General features: G+C 40.7%; 1 protein-coding gene across 4 annotated transcripts in view; it reads left to right on the top strand.

The window, feature by feature from the left end:
- The window catches only part of DAG1 (dystroglycan 1), a 103440-nt gene that overhangs the window by 54937 nt on the left and 25530 nt on the right, over window positions 1-22973 (top strand). Inside the window, exon 1 of one of the 4 annotated variants that reach the window (XM_056525255.1) lies at window positions 22679-22765. The exons of 1 other annotated variant lie outside the window; for it this stretch is intronic. The gene's annotated coding sequence lies outside the window, so the exon portion shown is untranslated. Of the gene's footprint in view, window positions 1-22678; window positions 22918-22973 lie in introns of those variants that run through there. 2 more of the 4 variants (XM_056525254.1, XM_056525252.1) reach the window with 2 other exon arrangements.

Here is a 22973-nt window from a genome sequence, read left to right as displayed (position 1 = left end):
CACTTGGGGGGGGGGCATTATTATATGAGGGCACAGACTGTTTTACATTCCAGAGGTATAGTGTATATTATAAGGATATATTCAGAGCATTCAGTGTGTAGTAGTATTATATTTAGAGGGTACGGTGTGTGGCGGTTTTATATTCAGAGGGTGCACTGTTTTGTAGTATTTTCAGAGTGTGTACAGTGTGTCAGAATTATATTCAGAGGAAGTGTGCCAGGATTGTATTCACAGAATACAGTGTTTGGCAGTATTATATTCAAAGGATACGGTGTTTGGCAGTATTATGATAATTATTGTTTTCATATAGATGATCAGAACCCGTGGACCCGGCGGTATGTACATCTAAATTAGATAAGGAAAGACTATAGAGAAGACGTCACCTGTAGTCACTGATATCATTGTGTATTGTCCTCATTATAGAGAAGACGTCACCTGTCCTCACTGATATCATTGTTTATGCTGCCTGTCTTTCCCATCAGAGCTGGAGTCACCTGTAAGTTTTGCAGTAATGATGGGTGAAACAACAACTCACAGCATAACCTTACCACATACTTAAAGGGGTTATCCACCATAAGTACCGTTAGTACGTACCTGGCAGACAGTAATGAACATGCTTAGGAAGGATCTGTGCTTTTCTTGGGGCTAAATATCTATGTTGTGAGATTACCATAATACTGCGGCTAGCTTTTTGTGAACTGGTATTTCCTGTTTGAGTTTTCTTCTTTTGCCTACAAATCCCATAATTCCATTTTCCTCCCTCCCACACATCAGCCACCCCACCAATTGAAACATAAATGAGCTGCATTCATTCAAAAGACCTGTGGTTTTCAATCAGGGTGCCTACAGCTGTTGCATTAATTGCAGATTGATCTCTCCCACCAAGCGATCGCTCCACCCATTGAAGCAGACAGGCTCCCTGTCATCAGCTGACTAGTGAGGTCAGGTCTTGGCTGCATTGCAACCTTAGAAAAATCAGAGAAAACAGTCATGTTGTATGCTGTTAAAAATAAATATTGGAGTGAAAATCACATTAGAATTGTGAAAAAACTGTCAAACACAGTTACACACACTATATTATGAACTACACTAACTTTACAGCCCCTGTAGCATAGTCAAATAAAAAAAATTCCTGGAATACCCCTTTAAGGTCATAAAAGGTTAAAACTTTTTTTTAAGATTTTCCAATTCTGTGGCAATTGGTATATTTGATTAATATACAGTGGTCCCTCAACATACGATGGTAATCCGTTCCAAATGGACCATCGTTTGTTGAAACCATCGTATGTTGAGGGATCCATGCAATGTAAAGTATAGGAAGTTGTACTCACCTGTCCCTGCCACTCCGTACCGTCACTGCTCGTCATCGCTGCCCTGGATGTTGCCCTCCATCGCTGTCGCCGCATCCCCATGATGTCCCCGCCGCTCCGGAACGTCTCTGCTGGCCGGGAACGTCGCTCTCACGTCGCCGTCATCACATCACTATGCACGCCGCTGCTATTGCATAACGGGATGGCGTGCACGTCGACGTGATGACGACAATGGAGAGCGCTGGCGATGGAGGGGATCCTGAAGAGGACGCTCCGGAGCCCTGAAGACAGGTAGGAGACCATCACCGGAGCACACGGGGCACCGTAAACGGCTATCCGGTGGCAGCTGAAGCAGTCTGTGCTCCCGGATAGCCGTTTATGCGATGGCCCCGACATACAAAAGCATCGTATGTTGATGCTGCCTTCAACATGCTATGGCCTCTGAGAGGCCATCGTATGTTGAAATGATCGTATGTCGGGGCCATCGTAGGTCGGGGGGTCACTGTACTGGAGATAATTTTCTGCAAGATGCTACAGTGCGGACATCAGAACATGCTAAAAAAAATCAGGGCTTACTGTATATCCCTTAATGTTATGTTTTTGCAAGTATTCATCTAGTTGCTGTTTAAATATCTGTACATACATACATACATAAAGGCCGAGGATTCCACATCCTTATTGTTCTTAGTGTAAAAAAAACCCTTCCCTTTGCCTTGGACAAAATCTCCTTTCTTCCAGTCTAAATGTGTGAAAACGTGTATAGTCCTGTTTATGTAAACATTCTAATTTGACACATCTGTTTAAACATATCCTATCTGTTTGTAATGTAAGGCCATGTTCACACTACGGAAAGTCCGCACGGTGTCTGCAGAAAGAATGAACGTGTTCATTCTTACTGCGGAGACAGAAAACGGAATTTCCGTGCTAGAAACATCTGGCATGGATATTTTGCAGAGCAGCAGAATCCTGTTGAACTCTGCTGCAGTGAAATTTCCTGGCCGAATTCTGCATTGGAAATTCTGACGTGTGAACATGGCCTATGAGTCTTAAACAAGGTTAGGACTGTATGATACATTTAATAATATTATTAGTTTCTTAAGCAACACCTTATTTTCTGTCCGCCAACACAAAATACTCTAACAGTGCCCCTCCCGGGACTAGACTCTGGATCCGCCCCTGCTTAGGATATGTTCACAGAAATGTTCACGGAAATGCTAAAAGAAAAATATACACTAATCGTATTGATGTAAAACATTTAATGCAGCTTTCCAAATTTACATGCAATTTTTGTGGATCTTGATGTGAAATTTTGCAATGATTTTGAACACAAATTTTGATAATACAGCTCACTGGTACATGTAGTACCTCACGTGACTAATTAAAAAATTTGTATAGGAAGGTGCAGGAAAAGCACAGTGTAAAGGTGGGGAGTTGGGAGATGTTCCTTCTAATGAAAACTGTTGTGAACGTTTTCATTTTTTTATTGATCTAGGTATGTATGGCTAAACAATTTTTATAACCTCTTTTTTACTTTCTAGTTCAAATTGTATCATGTAATGACTTTTTCCCACACAGGAGCTTATGAGAACGCGCTGACGTTACTCGGTAAACCCTATCAATCACCAGAGGGTCATCACTCCTACTGAGCGGCTGCCATGAGTTTCTGTGTAAGTAAAATTAGCGTGTTTTTTATTAAAAGGTTTGGCCCTCTTGAACATCTTTACTAATGTATGTATTATTTAGTGGGAATGGTCAAGAGAGGTTGTCAAATGTTACATTATTGATGTACTAATTTTGTACTTAATTTTTTTTCCCTTCCCTTTCAGATTGTTGGCAACTGAGGAAAGTTATGAATCACTGCATCGTCAGTTCAGGATTGGAAAGTCTACCGTCTCTGGAATTGCGAGGAGCACCTACCATTTGCAGCTTATTTCATTCCCAGTCCAACCCCACATATATGTTTGCAGGCAGCAGCTGGCTTTCAGTCTGTGGCCAACCTTTCCAGTTGTTTAAGTGTTGTCGATAGTAAGCACATACATGTGCTACAGCCACCTTATTCAGGATTGCCCTATTACAGCTATGATGTCTATTTTTCTGTGGTCCAGATGCCACAAGTATGTTGCCTTTAAAGGGGTACTCTGCCCCTAGACATCTTATCTAGATAAGATGTCTGATTGCGGGGGTCCCACCGCTGGGGACCCCCGTGATCTCCCTGCTGCAATGGGCGTTCGTTTAGAGCATTGGGTGCAGCGCTAGAGGCTCGTGGTGTCACGGCCAAGCCCCCTCAATGCAAGTCTATGGGAGGGGGTGTGACGGCAGTCATGCCCCCTCCCGTAGACTTGCATTGAGGGGGCGTGGCCATGACATCACGAGTGAGGGGCGGCTGTGACATCACGAGCCTCTGCCCCGCATCGCCAGTCATCCGGTATGGAGCGAAGTTCGCTCCGTGCACCGGATGTCTGAGGTGCCGCAGCCGAGATAATGGGGGCCCCAACGATCAGACATCTTATCCCCTATCCTTTGGATAGAGGATAAGATGTCTAGGGGTGGAGTACCTTTTTAAAGTCAGTACCTATGGTAGTACTGGGGGACACCTGGTTGCCACTGCCATCAGAATCTGGGTAGTGACTACAAGGTGACCTTTAGAACTCCCAGACCTCTTCCAGGTGACACACAATCCAGTTTATTTTGTCATAGTATAGAAGGAGGTATTTCCACTGATGGCCAATGTAGTAACGGGGGGTGATGAGGGCAGATGTTGTTAACCTGGGGCATTAACCCCTTGTATTCGTGATGCCAGGGTGTGGTTTATCCTCGATACCACCCAAAGGTATACCGCTAGATCCTGGGCTAGGCACAGGGGCAATAATGACTCTGACACCAAGATACCACCCGAAGGTATACAGCTAGATCCTGCACTAGGCACAGGGGCAATAATGACTCAGATGCCCAAGTTACAGATAACGGTAGCTTTACTGAGGGTAGACAGATGGTAAAGTATACAGTTCAGCCAGGGCTCACGAGGTGACCAGTGACTCAGAGACTTTAAGGGTATGTTCACACTGAGGAATTGGAAAGGAATTTCCATGAGTAATTCCGCTCGCTTATTCCTCTCCAATTCATTCAGCAATGCCATACCCCATTGATTTAAATTGAATTCCGCTCAACAGTTCAAACTGAGGAATTTCCGCATGTTCTCTCTTCATGCGGAATCCGCGTGTAAATCCCCATAGACCGCAATGTGATTTTTTTTTCTCCACCGAACGCATTTTCGTGCGGAATTCGCACACAAAAAAAAAAAAGGGGGGAAATTCTAATTGGTGGTCGTCCAGCAAAAAAAAAATACAGTTTCCTCCTACATTCCACAACAATTCTGCTCAATTTCCATGCAAATTCCGTGCAAATTCCACACAGAAAAAAATATGGAAATTCCGCAGCAGAATTTCTAAGCGAGAATTCCTCGCCAATTCCTCAGTGTGAACATACCCTAAGGGCTTGCTAGGACTTGTAGTAGTACTGGACAATGTAATGCAGGCCACGCTTACTTGATGGATGACAAGGACTGACTTGACTGAAGACTGACAAAGCTACGACTGTAGCTTACTTGCATTTGATCATGACTGCAGGACTTGACTTTTGGGTCTCCAACACTCCGGACACACACACTAGGCACAACTGACCTCAGCAAAGACTTATCTCCAAAGAGAGAGAATCTAGCTCCACCCAGAGCTTATATGGGGAGACTAGCAGGGAGCCCATAGGTCATTCTTGGCATCACCTGATCACTGATACTTCCTGGGTAACAATCACATGACATATCACATGGCACAACTCTTAAAGGGGTAATCCTTCCTGTACTTATTAGCTGCTGAATACTACAGTGGAAATTCTTTTCCGTTTGAAACACAGAGCTGTCTGCTGACATCATGAGCACAGTGCTCTCTGCTGACATCTCTGTCCATCTCTAGGAACTGTCCAGGGTAAAAGGAAATCCCCATAGCAAACATATGCTGTTCTGGACAGTTCCTAAAATGGACAGAGATGTCAGCAGAGAGCACTGTGCTCATGATGTCAGCAGACAGTTCTGTGTTTCAAAACACATTACAATGCAGAATGCATGTACAGGGGACACTGAAGAGAGGCTGCCAGACAGCGCAGCAAGGGTATGGGGTAACACCTCCCGTGTTACCCGTACCCAGGAAAGGAGGACTGAAAACCTAGCAGAGAGCCTCCAACACAAGGCTGAGCTGAGCATGACCCTTCATGGAGTGCACCTTTGGGATCATGACCTGTAAGTGTAGGTGCTTCACCAGCTGGATCAGGCTACGGTTGCCAATGTTCTCCACAACTATGTGCAGGGCTATCCCAGCCTAAACATTAAAGTGGTGCCACAAGTAACTTTTGATGAGTCACCAGTCAACTGGACTTAGACATGATGTCCAACAATGTTGTACTGGGGAGAAAAACTTTTAGGGTACTTCACACATACAGGACCCTCCGCAGATTTGATGCGCAGGATTTGTATCTCCCGATTAGAAGCTGTGCTCAGTCATTTAGTTTACATTGAAATCTGCAGCAGAAAATCCTGTGCATCAAATCCTGCACATCAAATCTGCATACGTGTGAACGTACCCTTACAGTATATTTCATGATTCCCAAACACGCCGTGTTCTGGCAATATGGCCGCCTCACTGATGGGCCACCAGAACAGGATTAAATGATCTCATTTTAGCCCAGCTGCCTTTGAAATGTATCCTCTTATGTATGTTTCTAAATCTTGGACTTGCATGGCCTTATGGACATTATGTGGGAGATTTAACAAAACCTGTGCAGAGGAAGAGTGGTCCAGTTGCCCATAACAACCAATCAGCTCGCTTCTTTCATTTTTAAAGAGGCCTGTAAAAAGTGAAAGAAGCAATCTGATTGGTTGCTATGGGCAACTGCACCACTTTTCCTCTACACTGGTTTTGATGAATTTCCCCCTATGTGCTTCTGTCTGGCTGTACATTCTGAATATATTTTTTATTTAAATTTTTTGCTGTATAGTCTATTCTATATAGTATGCCTTTGATTAATAAATGTGTTATTTGCTCTGAAATTTGCTTGTGGTTTTATTTATTCGTCATGCATGATATTGTGTAATAGAACTATAGTAGGTATCAGCTACAATTTATACTAGCTTCCTATGGTAAATTGTAATAAATCCGGTGCGAGGGGGAGATCACTCCATTAATCCAGCCCCTTTACGCTAAGCCTCGCCTACTTGGTGAGTGTGTAACAAATTTATCAAAAGTCAAAAAAAAATAAAAAAACTGTCTTTGTTGCCCATGGCAACCAATATGGGTGATATGGGCAACAAAGGCAGTTTTTCTTTTAGGGACTTTTGATAAATACCTTCCAATAATAATTTGAATACAGTGATCCCCTCGACCTACGATGGCCCCAACATACGATAATTTCAACATACGATGGCCTCTCATACGATCGCATGGTGAAGGCAGCATCAACATACAATGCTTTTGTATGTTGGGGCCATCGCATAAACCGCTATCCGGCAGCGCTGACTGCTTCTGCTGCCACCGGATAGCCGTTTACGGTGCCCCGTGTGGTCCACTGACGATCACTTACCTGTCCTCGGGGCATCATGGGCACTCTCCATCGACATCATCACATTGCTGCGTACGCCGTCCCGTCATCCAATAGGAGCGGCGTGCGTAACAACGTGATGGCGGCGACGGAGAGCGCGGATGGGGGGGAAACAGAGGCCTTGCCGGAGCGTCGGGGACACCTCGGGGACGCGGCGACTGCGATGGACGGTGACATTCCGGGCAGCGGTGACGTGCGGTGACGGCCTGGAGCGGCGGGGACAGGTGAGTACAACTTCCTCTAACAGTGGTCTTCAACCTGCGGACCTCCAGATGTTGCAAAACTACAACTCCCAGCATGCCCGGACAGGCGTTGGATGTCCGGGCATGCTGGGTGTTGTAGTTTTGCAACATCTGGCGGTCCGCAGGTTGTAGACCACTGTCCTATACTTTACATTACATGGATCCCTCAACATGCGTTGGTTTCAACAAACGATGGTCTGATTGGAACGGATTACCATTGTATGTTGAGGGACCACTGTATCTCAGAAATAAATCTTAGTGCAAAATGATTAAATAAAATGGCTTAGAAATCCTTGATATTTATACAAATAAATAAACATTTTCCAACCACTCATCTATTCCCAGGGCGGTATTTGCGGTATTTGGCACTAGGCACTGGAGACGCAGTTTGTGGGGTGCAATATAAATTGGCAGAATTTTTTTAAAAATATTATTTTCAATCCCCTTCTTGCCTCCCGCTGCACTTGCAAGTAAGAGGAAAATCGTTGCAGGGTTTCCTCCGACATAGAGATGGCTGCACACAAGTTGTTATATAGAGAGCACTCAGGTAATCTCTCGTTTCTGAGCTCTGCACTTAGCTTTCCTTGTTTTCATTGCTGCCTCTCTGCACACCCATTGTTGCCCAACACTGTCCTGAAAGAAGCAAAGTAAGCCCCTCTAACACTGCAGCCAGTCAGATTACTAAATGTGCACCCCCCCTAGTAGGGGAGGAGTCAGAGGCTGCTGACTACACAGAGAAGCACTAACCTGCAGAAATAAGGTGGGTTCATCAGACCCCTGCAGTCCAAATGCGGGGGCTCTGATGAGTGCAAATGGCCATTGGAGGTCTTTTACCAGCCTCTGGTGTGCACAATGGCTGATCTTTCTGTGTAGCCTGCATAGCCTGGCTATACAAGAAGATCGACGATAGAACTGATCGGTACTATGATATTACATAGTGCTGAACATTACATAGCAATCTAACGATTACTTCTAAAAGTCCCTTGTGGGGACTTAAAAAGTATAGAATAGATATATATATATATATATATATATATATATATATATATATTTTTTTTTTTTTTTTTTTTTTTTAAGTATCTAAAAGTGTTAAAGGGGTACTCCGGTGAAAACCTTTTTTCTTTTAAATCAACTGGTGGCAGAAAGTTAAACATATTTGTAAATTACTTCTATTAAAAAATCTTAATCCTTCCAGTACTTATTAGCTGCTGAATGCTACAAAGGAAATTCCTTTCTTTTTGGAACACGGATGACATCACGAACACAGTGCTCTCTGCTGACATCTCTGTCCATTTTAGCAACCATGCAGAGCAGATATATGCTAAGGGCAGCATGGTGGGTCAGTGGTTAGCAGTGCTGGGGAATTGGGTTCAAATCCCACTTAGGACAACAATAAATAAAGCGTTATTATTATTATTATTATTATTATAATAATAACGTCAGCAGAGAGAACTGTGGTCGTGATGTCATCAGAGAGCATTCCAAAAAGAAAATAATTTCCTCTGTAGTATTCAGAAGCTAATACGTACAGGAAGGATTAAGATTTTTTAATAGAAGTAATTTACAAATATGTTTAACTTTCTGCCATCAGTTGATTTAAAAGAAAACAGGTTTTCACCGGAGTACCCCTTTAAAAAAAAGGCCCTCCCCAATAAAAATATAAATCCCCTTTTCCCACCAAAAAAAAAAAGAAAAAACACAACATATCTGGTATCACCACATGTGGAAATGTCTGAACTATTAAAATATAATGTTCATGATCCCACACAGTGAACAACATAAACATGAAAAATACTAAATGCCAGAATTGCAGATTTTAGGTCACATCATATGTCAGAAAAAGATTTATAAAAAGAAAATTTTTAATTTTTTTGCTTCGCTGTACATTTTATGGTAAAATGATAGATGTCATAGGGAAGTACAATTGGTACCGCAAAAAAACAAGCCCTCGTATGGCTCAGTGAATGGAAAAATAATAGTTATGTCTCTTAAAAGGTGAGGAGGTAAAATGAAATTGCATAAAACGAAACCTGGCTGTGTCTTCAAGGCCCAAATATCCTGTGTCCTTAAGGGGTCAAAGGGGAACTCTGGGCAAAAAAAAAAAATTAATCTGTCGATAATTTCGGCATTTAAGAAACAAACTGGATGTATCTCTTGTCACTCCACCCAGTTCTAGTATCCTGCTCCTGTCCTCTGCTGTGGACTTCTTTCTTCTGCCTGTGGTCGACCCATCACACTGCAGTTGTACGGTTGCCTTGACAACTGCACCGCCCAGCGCCAGCCGTGTCTCTCTGCACCCATCTTTGTAAAAATGGGCAGGAGACCTCCAACACTGGACTTACACTTTAAAGCTTTAGGGTGCGTTCCCACAGGGCGTATACGCAGCGTATTTGACGCTGCGCAAAATGTATGGCAGCAGCGGGAAATACGCTGCGTATCCCTTGCTCACTATACACACAGGGCTTTCCGGCGGCAGCCCTATGTGTGTAGTGAGTTTTGGAGGCGGGGCCGTGTGCCGGCGTATCTGTGACGCGCGGCCCCGCCTCCAAAACTCACTGCACACATAGGGCTGTCGCCGGAAAGCCCTGTGTGTATAGTGAGCAAGGGATACACAGCGTATTTCCCGCTGCTGCCATACATTTTGCGCAGCGTCAAATACGCTGGCGCTGCGTATACGCCCTGTGGGAACGCACCCTTACTGTCATGGAACAAAAGTTTTTAATGGGTCGGAGACAAGCTCCATTATAGTCACCTGCAAAGGGATGGGATTGGTGGCTGAGACAAAGAGCATAGCCATGCCATTTAGGCTATGTTTACACTGATGTAAAATGTGAGGAATGTCCACTAGAAAATACCAGCGGACATTCTGCACATTTAAAAAATCTAGGACTGCTCGTAAATGCGCTATCTCATAGACAGCAATGCATTTCCTTGTGGACTCTACAGAAAGAATATAAATGTCTATTCTTTCTGCTATCGCCAGAATCAGAATTTCCACGGCAGAAAAATCAGGTGCGGAAATTCTAACGTGTAAACAGCGCAGCAGAATCCCATTGAAATCAATGGGACTCTGCTACAGTGTATTTTCCGTGCGGACATTGAGCACAAGTTCAGCCCGTGTGAATATACCCCTAAGCTATGTGAAGGCGGCAGAAAATCCGCATAGGTTTGTGAGGTCTGCACCGCATTAATTTGGCGCTGAATTCCGCATATTTCAAGAATATGCGGAATTTCTGTGGAATTCATGCAGATTTTAACTCTGAATTCCGCACGAATAAACAGTGCATGTAAAAATAAGTGCCAGTATTCCTTACAAAAGTTAAATTTCGTACGAAATCCGTGGGAAATCCGTACCAAATCCACATTAAGCAGAGAAAAAAAAGTCCCATTGATTCAATCGGCTTCTGCAGCTGAAGTCCCCAAAAATATAAGACATTACTTATATTTTTGTGGAATGCAGGATTTTAGCTGCGGAACGTCTGCAGCGAAAATTCTACTGTGTGAATGGGACTGCAGAATCCCATTGAACACAACAGACTTGAAACACCTGCAGAATTTCTATGCAGATTTCAGTGTGGGAATCCATGTGGAAATTCTGCTGTGTGAACATAGCCTTACTCTACTATATTTAGGGATTAGAGAGAGTCTCAGAATTGACTTTTGACATGTCTGCATAACATGACTCCCATTAAAGTCAATTGGACATCCACCCATGCATTTATATTTGTGCTCCCTCTGTATGTACGTTCCTTATGTTTTCTCTACGCATGAGATATACCGAGATGACCAGCTGTAAAAAAAAATAAAAAAAAATTGGGAGTTAGGCTAGGTTTCCACACAGGGTTTTTTCCTGGCATTTTTTGGAAAACTGCAACCGCAGTTTTTGAGCCAAAGCCAGATGTGTATTTATAAGGAATGGGAAATATAAAGGAAGGACTTATTCTTCTCCGTCCTACTGGATCCACTTCTAACTTTGCCTCAAATACTGTAGTGGCGGTTTTCCAAAAATGCCCAGAAAAAACCTGTGTGAAAACCTAGTCTGGGTTCACATCACGTTTTTGCCATACTGTTTTCAATCCGTTTTTCTAAAGAAAACCGTATGGCAAAAAAACGGATGGAACAGTATGGGAAAAAGTAAACCGTATGCGCTTTTAAACTGTATACTGTTTTTAAAAGTGCATACAGTTCTGTCCGATTTTATTTTTTTTAAAACATAAGTTTTTGAAAATGTTGCCATTTTTAATGGGAGGAGTGTTGGGTGGGGACTTTAGAATGCGCATGTGCAAAGTAAAAACCGTATACGGTTTCGCCGTATGGAACCGTATACATGTGCGTTTCCCATTGACGTCCATGTTAAAAAAAACGTATGCGGTTGCAGTATGGTTCTTAAGCCAGAGACAAAAACGTGGCCAACCACAGTTTTGACTCCGGTTTAAAAACCGTACTGCAACCGCATACATTTTTTTTTAACATGGACGTCAATGGGAAACGCACATATATACGGTTCCATACGGCGAAACCGCATGCGTTTTTTCTTTGCACACGCGCATTTGTATCCTAAAGTCCCCACCCAACACCCCTCCCATTAAAAATGGACAAGATTTTCAAAAATGTATGGGTTTTTTAAAAATAAAAACGGACGGAACTGTATGCACTTTTAAAAACAGTATACGGTTTACTTTTTCCCATACTGTTCCATCCGTTTTTTTGCCATACGGTTTTCTTTAGAAAAACGGATTGAAAACAGTATGGCAAAAACGTGATGTGAACCCAGACTAATGGAAGTTTTTTTTTTTTCCCATGCTTGGCGGTATTGTTCACTCTACTTTGGGTCTCCATGCAGCAGAGTGCTACAACATAACACGATGTGTCTGGTATTTTGACATCAAACCTTTGCACATAAATATATTTACAAAGAATGATCTTCATGTGCCCATTCCTTTTTATTTTGAGGAAATAAACGATTGTTTGAGAAGTCTTGCAGGGAATTTCTCCCTTCTTCGTATTCAGAGTATAGATAGAACTAGACGTACATGTGTATGTGGGGATCGATAAAGATAAGTGAACTGTAAAGCGCCAGCTATTTGAAATGTATGGCAGCACGGCCTCAAGGCTGGGAGATTCCAGCTATGAGGAATGTGGAGGTGGCATACAGGACAAGCCTCGCTTCCCCTTCACAGACCTGACAATACAATAAACAGGATGGTTAATTACTGTAACGTTCCATACTACATCTCCCAGCATGCCCTGGCAGCCATAATGTACCTTGTGTCTGAGGAGTGACTGGCATGTGGTGGCCTAATGAGGAGATGTAAGGCATTATTGTAAAAAAAATCTAGGGGCGCAAAAAGTCATAAATGGCATATTTCATAAGGCCAGGCAGAATGCACAGATAAGTAGGGTGCATATATCATAGTGCCATATTTATTCATTCATTTCATTTAAATGGTGCCAACCTATTCAGCAGTGTTGTACGCCGTCACGCCCCCTCCCATAGACTTGCATTGAGGGGACAGGGCATGACGTCACACGGGGCGGAGTCGTGACATCACGGACTTCCGTTCCCGTGGTCGGGACCCATACCCTCCAGCGCTTCCGGACAAGAAACAGGTGGGTGCCGCATGCTATATTGCGGGGGTCCCCAGTGGCGGGACCCCCGCGATCAGACATCTTATCCCCAATCCTTTGGATAGGGGATAAGATGTCTAGGGGTGGAATATTAAGGACATGTGCTGTAAATGTACAGCGCTGCAGCAAGTAACTTTACACACAGTGCCACACATTCATGTCACAGCTATGAAATGAGCGCAGGTAGCTACATAGCAGGTGAGCGCCAGCTGTTATCAGCAGGGGGTGGACTCACCAATAATGGCAGACATCAGCGATCACACTGATGTCTGCCCCTAACCCAATAGATGCTTGGGGGGATTGATCAAACCAACCGTGGTGCAATCACAGGGGTCTGATGAATCAAGATGGATGCCGGAGCTTCACTCACCGACTCCCAGCTGTCTGCTGCGATCTTCTCCTCTGATCTGCCTTCTAGCAGACCGGAGAAGTAGAGCGCTGATAACACTGATCAGTGCAATGCCTATGCATAGCACTGAACAGTAAATGTAACCAAATGACTACAGTAAACAGTTCCCTGTGGGGACTAAAAAAGTTTGAATAAGCCCCTCCTCCAATAAAATATTACATTTACCTCTTTCCGTGTGCAGAAATGTGCAATCTATTAACATATTGGCCCTCATTTACTATTGCAAACCTGACATGTTTTGTCGGGTTGTGCGCCAGAAATTCTGTCTGCTCCAGATTGCGCAAGAATTGAAAAAACCCCGACTAACTCTCCATTTTGCTAAGAAAACCCGAAAAGGGGGCGTGGTCACTGGGAAAAGGGGGCATGGTCTCCGAAAAGGGGCACATATTTACTGAGATTTCCACATAAAATGTGGTGTATTTCATCTGAGGAAAACCCTACAGATCAGAGCAGGTGTGAAAAAAGCAAAATGTAGGGAAAGTGGAAAATGTAGGGAAACCTTAGTAAAGACCGTGGAAAATAAATTGTAGGGAATTAAAACCCACAAAGAAATCTACACAACACTCTTAGTAAATAAGGGCCATAATGTTAATGATCCTGTACGGTGAATGATGTAAACGGGAAAAAATACCAAAGTCCAAAATTGCTAATATACGATCACATCCCAGAAAAAAAAAAGAATAAAAAGTAATCATAAAGTCACTTATATATGCAAAAGTGGTAACGATAAAAACTTCAGATCACGGAGCAAACAATGAACCCTCATATAGCCCTGTATACGGAAAAATGAGAAAGTTAAATGGGTCAGAATAAGGCAATTTTAAACATTCTTATTTTGTTTAAAAAAATTTTTTTTAAAGTAGCACAATAATAGTTAATATTATGTTTTAGTCATACTGACTCACAGAATAAAGAGAAAATGTCAGTTTTACCATAAAGTGTACATAGAAAAAACAAAACTCCCCAAAATTAGCAAAATTGTGCTTTTTTTTTTCAATTTCTCACCATAAATAAATTTTTGGGGTTGCGCCGTACATTTTTCGGTAAACTATAGTGTCATTACAAAGTACATTTGGTTTAGCCTAAAAACAAGTCATTATATTGCTCTGTGGATGTAAAAATATAAGAGTTATGGGGGAGATTTATCAAAACCAGTGCAAAGTAAAAGTTGCCCAGTTGCCCATAGCAACCAATCAGCTCGCTTGTTTCATTTTTTAACAAGGCCTCTGCAAAATGAAAGAAGCCATCTGATTGGTTGCTATGGGCAACTGGGCAACTTTTACTTTGCACAGGTTTTGATAAATCTCCACCTATGTCTCTTAGAAGGCGAAAAGGAAAAAACGAAAACGCAAAAATAAAAATTTGCTGCGTCCTTAAGGCCAAAATGGGCTATAAAGGAAAATAAGTAGATAACTAATACAGATAAAGCAAGTCCTTATATATAAAAGTAAGAAAGATCTGCTGGGAGCTGTAATCACTGTCTATGTAGAGGACAGGAGTAGAGATGAGCGAACTTACAGTAAATTCGATTCGTCACGAACTTCTCGGCTCGGCAGTTGATGGCTTTCCCTGCATAAATTAGTTCAGCTTTCAGGTGCTCCGGTGGGCTGGAAAAGGTGGATACAGTCCTAGGAGACTCTTTCCTAGGAATGTATCCACCTTTTCCAGCCCACCGGAGCACCTGAAGGCTAAACTAATTTACGCAGGATAAGTCATCAACTGCCGAGCCGAGAAGTTCGTGACGAATCGAATTTACTGTAAGTTCGCTCATCTCTAGACAGGAGCTTCTTCAGGGTCCTGTACAGCACACACAGGGTCCTAATAAAGTAAGGGCTTGTTCGCACTGCCGTCGTGCTCCGTTAGCTGGAGTTCCGTCGACAGTTCCGTCAAGTTTAGTGAAGAAAAAAATAGCGCAAGCAGTAGCCGTTTGCATCTGACTTGTTTCAGGGTCTGTTTGGAGAGTAGTAAAGAACATGGGAGGCGCTATCAGACTGCACTACCAGACCGCCAGTCAGTGCATGTACTTATAGTAATACAGGGGTTTTACCAGTGAATGCCCATTCTGATTGGTCAGTTCTTTCAGCCATTGACATGTTTCACAGATCTGGACTGTCTGTACATTGTATGTTGAGTCTGGTTTCAAGTTACAATGGTCCAGAAAAGACCAAATGTATGTTGAAAACATTGTAACCTGAGCCCATTGTAAGTTGAGGGATCACTGTGTACAGTGGTCCCTCAACATACGATGGTAATCCGTTCCAAATGGACCATCGTTTGTTGAAACCATCATATGTTAAGGGATCCGTGCAATGTAAAGTATAGGACAGTGGTCTACAACCTGCGGACCTCCAGATGTTGCAAAACTACAACTCCCAGCATGCCCGGACAGCCGTTGGCTGTCCGGGCATGCTGGGAGTTGTAGTTTTGCAACATCTGGAGGTCCGCAGGTTGAAGACCACTGGTATTGGAGGTAATACTCACGTGTCCCCGCCGCTCCGGACCGTCACCGCTGCCCGGGATGTCGCCTTCCATCACTGTCACCGCGTCCCCGGGGTGTCCCCGATGCTCCGGCAAGGCCTCTCGCTCTCTGTTGCCGCCATCACGTCGCTACGCACGCAGCTCCTATTGGATGACGGGACGGCGTGCGCAGCGACATGATGACGATGATGGAGAGCACCGACGATGCAGGGGATCCCGAAGAGGACGCGCCGGAGCCCCGAGGACAGGTAAGTGATCGTCAGCGGACCACATGGGGCACTGTAAACGGCTATCCGGTGGCAGCTGAAGCAGTCTACGCTGCCGGATAGCCGTTTATGCGATGGCCCCGACATACAAAAGCATCATATGTTGATGCTGCCTCTGAGAGTCCATCGTATGTCGAAATGATCGTATGTCGGGGCCATCGTAGGTCGGGGGGGTCACTGTATATGTAAACTGTACACTGAACACTGTATCATGATGCCATATGACAGGATGATGGGTGTTATATACAGTTTAATAATGTTATATACAGAGTGATGGGCATTGTATACAGAATAGTGGTAATAAATTCAGAATATTGGTGTTGTAAAAAGTCGAATGAGGTTATATCCTGTATGCTGGTTATTATATACAGTATAGTGATGTTATATACAGTATGGCAGACTTTAATGTTATAGTGTTATATACATGATAGTATACAGTAGTGGTGTTATATACAGTATAATGATGTTACACAGAATAATTAGTGTTATATAATGGGTTAGTTAAATACAGTAAAATGATGTCATATATCTTACATCGGTGTTGTTTACAGGATAATGTTGTTATATAAAGTATGACAAGTGATAGGGCACTATGACGTAAGTCGATAATGGGTTTAACAGGCTAATAGCGCTCTATATGGATAGCAAGCGGATCTATTTAACCTGCTCAAAACAAAATCAGCGCAAACTTATGTATAGGATTATGATTGTTTCATATACAGGATGTCTTCTATACAGGACAATTTGTTTACATCATATGGAGCTGTTATATACAGTTAAATGGTATGACATATTGCATGATGAGGTTATATACATGGGTTGCCATGTATTGGATATCATATGGTGCTGTTATATACAGTTTACTGGTGTAACATATTATGAAGAGGTTATATACATAGGTTGTTGTTATACACGGTGCTGTTATATACAGTTTACTGGTGTAACATATTATGAAGAGGTTATATAGATAGGTTGTTGTTATACACGGTGCTGTTATATACAGTTTACTGGTGTAACATATTATGAAGAGGTTATATACATAGGTTGTTGTTATACACGGTGCTGTTATATACAGTTTACTGGTGTAACATATTATGAAGAGGTTATATACATAGGTTGTTGTTATACACGGTGCTGTTATATACAGTTTACTGGTGTAACATTATGAAGAGGTTATATACATAGGTTGTTCTACACGGTGGTGTTATATACAGTTTACTGGTGTAACATATAATGAAGAGGTTATATACATAGGTTGTTATACACGGTGGTGTTATATACAGTTTACTGGTGTAACATATAATGAAGAGGTTATCTACATAGGTTGTTATACACGGTGCTGTTATATACAGTTTACTGCTGTAACATATAATGAAGAGGTTATATACATAGGTTGTTATACACGGTGCTGTTATATACAGTTTACTGGTGTAACATTATGAAGAGGTTATATACATAGGTTGTTATACACGGTGCTGTTATATACAGTTTACTGGTGTAACATATAATGAAGAGGTTATATACATAGGTTGTTATACACGGTGCTGTTATATACAGTTTACTGGTGTAACATATTATGAAGAGGTTATATACATAGGTTGTTATACACGGTGGTGTTATATACAGTTTACTGGTGTAACATATAATGAAGAGGTTATATACATAGGTTGTTATACACGGTGCTGTTATATACAGTTTACTGGTGTAACATATAATGAAGAGGTTATATACATAGGTTGTTATACACGGTGCTGTTATATACAGTTTACTGGTGTAACATATAATGAAGAGGTTATATACATAGGTTGTTATACACGGTGGTGTTATATACAGTTTACTGGTGTAACATATAATGAAGAGGTTATATACATAGGTTGTTATACACGGTGCTGTTATATACAGTTTACTGGTGTAACATATTATGAAGAGGTTATATACATAGGTTGTTATACACGGTGGTGTTATATACAGTTTACTGGTGTAACATATTATGAAGAGGTTATATACATAGGTTGTTATACACGGTGCTGTTATATACAGTTTACTGGTGTAACATATAATGAAGAGGTTATATACATAGGTTGTTATACACGGTGGTGTTATATACAGTTTACTGGTGTAACATATAATGAAGAGGTTATATACATAGGTTGTTATACACGGTGGTGTTATATACAGTTTACTGGTGTAACATATAATGAAGAGGTTATATACATAGGTTGTTATACACGGTGCTGTTATATACAGTTTACTGGTGTAACATATCATGAAGAGGTTATATACATAGGTTGTTATACACGGTGCTGTTATATACAGTTTACTGCTGTAACATATAATGAAGAGGTTATATACATAGGTTGTTATACACGGTGGTGTTATATACAGTTTACTGGTGTAACATATTATGAAGAGGTTATATACATAGGTTGTTATACACGGTGCTGTTATATACAGTTTACTGGTGTAACATATTATGAAGAGGTTATATACATAGGTTGTTATACACGGTGGTGTTATATACAGTTTACTGGTGTAACATATAATGAAGAGGTTATATACATAGGTTGTTATACACGGTGCTGTTATATACAGTTTACTGGTGTAACATATAATGAAGAGGTTATATACATAGGTTGTTATACACGGTGGTGTTATATACAGTTTACTGGTGTAACATATTATGAAGAGGTTATATACATAGGTTGTTATACACGGTGGTGTTATATACAGTTTACTGGTGTAACATATTATGAAGAGGTTATCTACATAGGTTGTTATACACGGTGCTGTTATATACAGTTTACTGGTGTAACATATAATGAAGAGGTTATATACATAGGTTGTTATACACGGTGCTGTTATATACAGTTTACTGGTGTAACATATAATGAAGAGGTTATATATATAGGTTGTTATACACGGTGCTGTTATATACAGTTTACTGGTGTAACATTATGAAGAGGTTATATACATAGGTTGTTATACACGGCGGTGTTATATACAGTTTACTGGTGTAACATATAATGAAGAGGTTATATATATAGGTTGTTATACACGGTGCTGTTATATACAGTTTACTGGTGTAACATATTATGAAGAGGTTATATACATAGGTTGTTATACACGGTGCTGTTATATACAGTTTACTGGTGTAACATATAATGAAGAGGTTATATACATAGGTTGTTATACACGGTGGTGTTATATACAGTTTACTGGTGTAACGTATAATGAAGAGGTTATATACATAGGTTGTTATACACGGTGCTGTTATATACAGTTTACTGGTGTAACATATAATGAAGAGGTTATATACATAGGTTGTTATACACGGTGGTGTTATATACAGTTTACTGGTGTAACATATAATGAAGAGGTTATATACATAGGTTGTTATACACGGTGGTGTTATATACAGTTTACTGGTGTAACATATAATGAAGAGGTTATCTACATAGGTTGTTATACACGGTGCTGTTATATACAGTTTACTGGTGTAACATATAATGAAGAGGTTATATATATAGGTTGTTATACACGGTGCTGTTATATACAGTTTACTGGTGTAACATTATGAAGAGGTTATATACATAGGTTGTTATACACGGCGGTGTTATATACAGTTTACTGGTGTAACATATAATGAAGAGGTTATATACATAGGTTGTTATACACGGTGGTGTTATATACAGTTTACTGGTGTAACATATAATGAAGAGGTTATATACATAGGTTGTTATACACGGTGCTGTTATATACAGTTTACTGGTGTAACATATAATGAAGAGGTTATATACATAGGTTGTTATACACGGTGGTGTTATATACAGTTTACTGGTGTAACATATAATGAAGAGGTTATATACATAGGTTGTTATACACGGTGGTGTTATATACAGTTTACTGGTGTAACATATAATGAAGAGGTTATATACATAGGTTGTTATACACGGTGGTGTTATATACAGTTTACTGGTGTAACATATTATGAAGAGGTTATATACATAGGTTGTTATACACGGCGGTGTTATATACAGTTTACTGGTGTAACATATAATGAAGAGGTTATATACATAGGTTGTTATACACGGTGCTGTTATATACAGTTTACTGGTGTAACATATTATGAAGAGGTTATATACATAGGTTGTTATACACGGTGCTGTTATATACAGTTTACTGGTGTAACATATTATGAAGAGGTTATATACATAGGTTGTTATGCACGGTGGTGTTATATACAGTTTACTGGTGTAACATATTATGAAGAGGTTATATACATAGGTTGTTATGCACGGTGGTGTTATATACAGTTTACTGGTGTAACATATAATGAAGAGGTTGTATACATAGGTTGTTATACACGGTGCTGTTATATACAGTTTACTGGTGTAACATATAATGAAGAGGTTATATACATAGGTTGTTATACACGGTGCTGTTATATACAGTTTACTAGTGTAACATATTATGAAGAGGTTATATACATAGGTTGTTATGCAAGGTGGTGTTATATACAGTTTACTGGTGTAACATATAATGAAGAGGTTATATACATAGGTTGTTATACACGGTGGTGTTATATACAGTTTACTGGTGTAACATATTATGAAGAGGTTATATACATAGGTTGTTATACACGGTGGTGTTATATACAGTTTACTGGTGTAACATATTATGAAGAGGTTAAATACATAGGTTGTTATACACGGTGCTGTTATATACAGTTTACTGGTGTAACATATTATGAAGAGGTTATATACATAGGTTGTTATACACGGTGGTGTTATATACAGTTTACTGGTGTAACATATAATGAAGAGGTTATATACATAGGTTGTTATACACGGTGGTGTTATATACAGTTTACTGGTGTAACATATTATGAAGAGGTTATATACATAGGTTGTTATACACGGTGGTGTTATATACAGTTTACTGGTGTAACATATAATGAAGAGGTTATATACATAGGTTGTTATACACGGTGCTGTTATATACAGTTTACTGGTGTAACATATAATGAAGAGGTTATATACATAGGTTGTTATACACGGTGGTGTTATATACAGTTTACTGGTGTAACATATAATGAAGAGGTTATATACATAGGTTGTTATACACGGTGCTGTTATATACAGTTTACTGGTGTAACATATTATGAAGAGGTTATATACATAGGTTGTTATACACGGTGCTGTTATATACAGTTTACTGGTGTAACATATAATGATTAATGAAGAGGTTATATACATAGGTTGTTATACACGGTGCTGTTATATACAGTTTACTGGTGTAACATATTATGAAGAGGTTATATACACAGGTTGTTATACACGGTGGTGTTATATACAGTTTACTGGTGTAACATATAATGAAGAGGTTATATACATAGGTTGTTATACACGGTGCTGTTATATACAGTTTACTGGTGTAACATATTATGAAGAGGTTATATACATAGGTTGTTATACACGGTGCTGTTATATACAGTTTACTGGTGTAACATATTATGAAGAGGTTATATACACAGGTTGTTATACACGGTGGTGTTATATACAGTTTACTGGTGTAACATATTATGAAGAGGTTATATACATAGGTTGTTATACACGGTGGTGTTATATACAGTTTACTGGTGTAACATATTATGAAGAGGTTATATACATAGGTTGTTATACACGGTGGTGTTATATACAGTTTACTGGTGTAACATATAATGAAGAGGTTATATACATAGGTTGTTATACACGGTGCTGTTATATACAGTTTACTGGTGTAACATATCATGAAGAGGTTATATACATAGGTTGTTATACACGGTGGTGTTATATACAGTTTACTGGTGTAACATATTATGAAGAGGTTATATACATAGGTTGTTATACACGGTGCTGTTATATACAGTTTACTGGTGTAACATATTATGAAGAGGTTATATATATAGGTTGTTATACACGGTGGTGTTATATACAGTTTACTGGTGTAACATATAATGAAGAGGTTATATACATAGGTTGTTATACACGGCGATGTTATATACAGTTTACTGGTGTAACATATTATGAAGAGGTTATATACATAGGTTGTTCTACACGGTGCTGTTATATACAGTTTACTGGTGTAACATATAATGAAGAGGTTATATACATAGGTTGTTATACACGGTGGTGTTATATACAGTTTACTGGTGTAACATATAATGAAGAGGTTATATACATAGGTTGTTATACACGGTGCTGTTATATACAGTTTACTGGTGTAACATATCATGAAGAGGTTATATACATAGGTTGTTATACACGGTGCTGTTATATACAGTTTACTGGTGTAACATATAATGAAGAGGTTATATACATAGGTTGTTATACACGGTGCTGTTATATACAGTTTACTGCTGTAACATATAATGAAGAGGTTATATACATAGGTTGTTATACACGGTGGTGTTATATACAGTTTACTGGTGTAACATATAATGAAGAGGTTATATACATAGGTTGTTATACACGGTGGTGTTATATACAGTTTACTGGTGTAACATATAATGAAGAGGTTATATACATAGGTTGTTATACACGGTACATTAAGCGCTCAGATTGAGGCCGGGGGTTGTAATCAGCTCGGTCTGACAACCAGCCCCCAGCTTCCAGTCCTCTATCACGTCGGCTCTCACGTTCGGCTGTCTCTGGGACCCTGTAAAGAGGAAGCGTTAGAACACGCCCTCTGAACCGCGCTCTCGTGTACGCTCATTGGTGAATAACGAAGCTAGGCGGGATCACAGAGGTACTGGGCGGAGCAAACCAAGGAGAGAGGGGAGGACTGGACGAGCGGATTCAGAGTAGGGGGAGTGAGTGGTGAGTTTGTCTGTGGTGGAGGCCTGTGTGACAGCTGCGGCCTGAGGGGCCTCTCCGGGGACACAGGGCGCAGATTGACGGGTGAGTTAGCTCTGGGGACGCGGCGGCCCTTATGGAGGTAGGGGTGTGGGCTCTGA

The sequence above is a fragment of the Hyla sarda genome, chromosome 6 (genome assembly GCF_029499605.1).
Source record: "Hyla sarda isolate aHylSar1 chromosome 6, aHylSar1.hap1, whole genome shotgun sequence".
NCBI classification, from domain to species: Eukaryota; Metazoa; Chordata; class Amphibia; order Anura; family Hylidae; genus Hyla; species Hyla sarda.
Note: the sequence above shows the minus strand (reverse complement) of the source record. Positions and strands in the feature narration are given on the sequence as shown.